At 40.4% G+C, this 5,305-nt stretch overlaps 1 protein-coding gene across 1 annotated transcript in view; it reads right to left on the bottom strand.

The window, feature by feature from the left end:
• Nucleotides 1–4,971, bottom strand: part of LOC105455000 — a 51,432-nt gene extending 46,461 nt beyond the window's left edge. The window contains exon 1 of the mRNA XM_011698017.1: nucleotides 4,906–4,971. The gene's annotated coding sequence lies outside the window, so the exon portion shown is untranslated. The remainder of the gene's footprint in view (nucleotides 1–4,905) is intronic.
• Between the last annotated feature and the right edge of the window lie 334 nt (nucleotides 4,972–5,305).

The following is a 5,305-nucleotide window of genomic DNA, read 5'->3' as shown; positions in this document are numbered from 1 at the left end:
TTTCTTAAATCTTAAGTCTTAAGTCTCGTTATAGATGCCGTTTTATAATTAAACGGTTTTCACACATAACTGCAGCCACGTTATACGTTGTGTCAACGTGTTACGACAAAAGAATGACGAAATTTTATAGGTCAGGGCAGACCGAAACAACCGCGATCGTAAATAGTAGTCGGGTTATCTCGAGATTTTAATGCTCATGTAAATTTGAGCGACACTTTAAATTTATTATGAAAATAAACCACGATTTAAATATTCGCGCGTGCGCCAAAAAGTTATTCGGGAATTCCGATCTCCGTTTCTTTTTCTCCGTCTATCTCTCTTTTTTTTCTCTCGTGCACGCAAAAATAACTCAACGCTACCGGGAGACGTAGAACGCAGCGAATGGAAAGTCGAGTGATATTAACGTGCGAGATGCATTCCTCGCGGGGAATAAAGGTACACATCGGCGTCGTTAAAGTAGTCTCGATAAAAAAAGAAAGACAGAGAGAGATAGAGAGAGAGAGAGAGAGAGAGAGAAAGAAGAGTGTCACAGCCGACCCGAATTGACGGCACGTATACTTTCGTCGCTAAGTCCGAAAACGTGAGATGAATCTGCGGATTAAGAGGCCGGGGATCGACGTCGGGTCCGATATATTCCGATCAGTTCTCGTTAGAAAGTGTTGCGCGACCGTCGTGCCATAAAACTCGCATAAAACGCACAATTACATATGCAATTTCGAGATTTATTGCGCACACAAGCGCGCGAATAACTTTATGTATTAAACATCTTGGGAACCGCAGCCATAAAGAAAAAGATTATATTTATTTATTGAGTTCTCGAATCGTCGCCTCCTGATGTGACGGAAATTTGACGTTTGACGGCTTGTGTAAAAAATCGATTGTGTAACTTTTTATTCGTTCATTTTTATTCCATCATCGTTCTTGTGTATATTATCTGATTTCGGTATGACATAATTTTAAGCTCCATAGATCTTCGTCAAGTTCACGGAATAATTGCATCGCGATGTGTCGCGTGCCTCGCGATACTAGATTCCCATCTGAAAGATCGGATCGCGCGATAGACGGGGTAATTATTCGCCGGTATACTATGTTAATTACTGCGCGCACAGTATGTTAACCGACGATGACGCGACGGGCGCGCTTGAACGTGGCGCGGCGATGTTATCCGCACTCCTGTTTTTCGTGTGCAACGCAATCGAGCAAAGTATTATATAGATACGCCAACGGAGAGAAGTCGTCCCGATGTTACAAAACAGGATCGAGAGCTCGTGAGCAGTGCTCATAATATTGTCGCAAGGCGTGCGTGCACCTGCGGAAGATAAACGCCGCTCTTTAGCGTTTCTAGCGGCGTTGAAATTTAACGAAAATTACAGCGGTGTTTATATAGGGCGCGAAACAAATCCTGACCGTGAAATTCGAATATTCCGATTCGGAAATTAAGGTAAACGTACCAATGACTGCATAAACGTGTATCTACGTCTGAACAAGTACGCAAAACAAACACAAAAACTTATTTTTAAATGCTTTTTTTTCATAATACTACAAAATATAATTTAATTGTAATCTTTAAATATTTTTACAATTAAATTTTGATATATTATATTATATTATATATTTTGATATATTGTATTATAATAAAAAAAAGCATTTGAGATTAATAAATTTTATGTACGTGTTCAGATATAGATACATGTCCAGTCACTGGTACGTTTACCTTAAGTCGCGTGTGATAACACCGTTAAAATAAAAAAAATGACAATAATTATATCGTGTCGTTTTCGTACGCCATAAGTAATTAGATTATCGTGCGTTCTCCATTCGAATATTATCCTATTAATAAAACATTATATTTTAATATTTTTATACTTCAATATACATATGTATATTGAAGTATCGTAAATAATTGATAATAATGTGTTGATGATAACGAAGAAATAGAAATTGTTAGTTATTAGAAAATGTTGAGAGATTTAATTATCAATTATTACTGCTTGTAAAGCAGCTAATTAGCCCGATGTACAAAAAGCGTACGCCTATCTGAAACTTCAAAGAACTAACCATCTTGGGAAGTTGACATCGCCATGTGACGGCAATCTACTTTGATCTGAACTGGCTTCTTTTACTGTCCGATCTGAACGCGGATCCTGACCTCCGTTAACCGGGTATCGGTGACCTCGCTAGTCGAACTGGATTAGGCGATCGTAACCCGATACGAGAATACGACTACCTATACCCGCATTTCAATCCGACAGAATATTTCAGTTCAGAATATTTTAGTTAATTAAACTAATAGATAGTCGGTATATCGTTTCCAGTAATAACTGATAAAAGGATAAAAAATTTATTTTCATGAAAGATAAATTTTTACTAATCGATACTAGCTCTCTTATAATTGATATCTTTCTCTCTTTTTCTCTCTCTTTTAACGCAATGACTTGAAACTCCAACTTTACAATTTTAATAATTAAGAGTCAAATCTTACTATTAACAAAAATCAACGATCCGAGAATTCTCTTTAAATGTAGAAATAGAAACAGGAAGCATTCCGACGTAAATTAGACGCTAATCTGACTATTAGTCGTATCTTAGCCGTTTCTCTTTTAATGACCAAAGACATTAAGTTCCTAACATTTTACAGAATTATCTGCCCGCTGATGTCACACTCGCTAGCAGTTTATCATCGTTTCTCCATTCACGTTATCTTCCGGAGAGGAAGACTCATCCCTAAAGTATTGCGAGCGACGAACAATAGCTCTCTCAAAAGGTCTAGCGAAACGGTATAGACAGGTATTTTAACAGGTAGAGAGATTATCTGTGGGAGAGGAAAACATAAGTAAGGATTCCTAGTGAAAGTACTTATGATATGTAAACCATGTGTGAAGGTGGAAAGTCCAAATACCAGAGCGGATTTACAGCTTTAAAAATTTCTGCTAATTAAAATATTTTGTCAAAATCTCTCTTGAAATGAATACACGGAAAGAACAATTTTGCTGGATTCAGATTTGAAAATAATTTTTGCTCAATAATCAAAATAATTTTGTGCGAAAATCAACACGATTGCTCGAATATCAAAACGTTTTATAGTAATGCTTATCAGTTTTAATATTCTAGCAAATTATTTTGACGATTCAACAAATAATTCTTTTCAGATCTGTATTCAGTAAAATTTTTAGACCTTTTAACAAAATCGTTCTTTCCGTGTATCTTACAATTGAACATGAAATGAGTATCTTATCACGTAAAAGCTGTTACTCGAAGGCCATCGTTATTTACGACAATGCTTAGCCATCTCGAATGAATCCTTCTCCCGCTTGTTAAGCAACCTTTGACATCTTTTTACAATCCTATTAAAGTGCGCTTCGCGCGGATTTTATCGCGCACGCACATATATTCGACTGGCGGAATAAAGATATAAAAGTCGATAACTGTGCGCCGTTCTCGCGTTCAATGGCGAATAACGAGTATGCTAAATGGAGTAATTTTCGTTGCACAATAATGCGCGTAAAGTGGTTTTATCAAACAGTACATTGTACGCGCTGCGCGACTTGGCAAATGGCCGACGCGATATTGGCGTCGATTAAATCAATAATTATGCGGTGTTTCACATCAGGATTGCGAAGGCGTCAGCATTTAGAGATTCGGAGGAGTCGCGATTCGTTAATAAATGTCTTGCGTTTATTCGCTCGAAACGGAACGTGATTTTCAAGTAAGATATCAAAAAATCCATGTCACACCGAATGAAACGCAAATAATAATTTTCGTTCGTCGAGAAGTTCGGGTGAAGTTATTCTCGCTAAATTAAAGGGTTAAATCTGCGCTTCGTGTCGGGATCGTACTCGTGAAACTAACTGAGAACCGCGAAGTGCACTCCGTTAACGAGCGTAATTGTTCTTGGATACAAGGGGATTTAATTACACGGCACCTTCGTCCGCGCCGCGCCGCGCCGCGCTGCGGAGCAGCGTATATCTCGTATTAATGAGCGACAATCGCCAGAGGTAAGTAATTACGCAAAGAGTCGGCCGGCGGTATCAACAGTCCGCGCTTTTAGCCTGATTCCACATCATTTGTTTACAAGCAAACAAACCGCGGCGGGCCACAACACGCCGCGGGTTAATTAATCGGTCGCGTGTATATACAGTCAGTCTGTGTGTAACGTTGTCGATCGACGCCGATGACCGCGATCTGTCTGCCGCCGATTCCTGCTACTATATAAGCGTAGAAAATTCGGCGGCAAAGAGCTGAAAACTTTCTAATGAAAATCTGTAGATATCGACAGACGAAGTACATACGGTTATTTCGTGTCGACGGTGAAATTTGAAATTTAAATGCGCATACGTGTGACGGTGAAGTGCGCGACCAGCTTCGAATGAATGAGAGATTACTAAAGTGTTACGAATATTGCAAAATTATTCTACATAAGTCGTAAGATTAATGCAGAAGAATCACATGAGAAATGCAGAATAATAATTTGCACATTTAAATTATTGTTCTCATCAATATTAATTGATAATTAAAACTTTAGAGGAGAACTTCGACGCGCTCCGGGAAGTACATTTTGAAATGCGTGAATTATTATTCTGTATATTTTTCTGTCGTAACGCAAAGAATTGGAGGAATGCGATAACTCACTCACTCTCTCTCTCTCTCTTTCTCTCTCTCTGAATCCAATCCGTGTGGAAATTTTTTCTCGTTATATTCGCGAGATCGTCCCGTGGAAAACCCAAACCCACACCGGGGTACCTCAATTTGCAGTATCCTGCGTAAGATACGTGACGTTGGCGATATCCGCGGGGACCAATCGCGAGGACGATCGATTTCCGTCCGAGCGCCGGCGGCGTGTTTCCGCCGCGTGTTTACATCCGCACGTATATATATGTATACACATAAACGAAACAACGCACTTACCACGCACGCGGATTCGCCCGGGGAAGCGCGGATCCGTTGTCTCCCTCCTCCCTCTCTCTCTCTCTCTCTCTCGTCCCCGCTGATATCCGATAAAGCTGATATCAATTTATCGCGTCTCCTCGCGTGCGCGCGTGTTCGTGCGGTCTTCCTCCTCCTCCTTTTCCTCCTCTCTTCCTCGTCCTCCTCTCCTCTTCCTCCTCCTCGTCGCGGCGCGTCGCGCGTCGCGAAATTTCTCTCTTCTCTGGAATCCTGGAGTAATCCGCGTGCTCTTCCCCCTGCGGCGAACGTCAGGCCCGCACTTTCTCACGGAATAGCCGCGGAAAAAGAAAAAGAAGAAGAAAAAAAAGAAAACGGCGAAGCAACCGAGCCGAACCGATGCAACCGAATGTGTCACACTCGC

This window comes from Wasmannia auropunctata, unplaced genomic scaffold, assembly GCF_000956235.1.
Source record: "Wasmannia auropunctata unplaced genomic scaffold, wasmannia.A_1.0 LD335965.1, whole genome shotgun sequence".
Classification (NCBI taxonomy): Eukaryota; Metazoa; Arthropoda; class Insecta; order Hymenoptera; family Formicidae; genus Wasmannia; species Wasmannia auropunctata.
The sequence above is the reverse complement of the archived record's forward strand: the minus strand, read 5'-3'. Positions and strand labels throughout refer to the sequence as shown.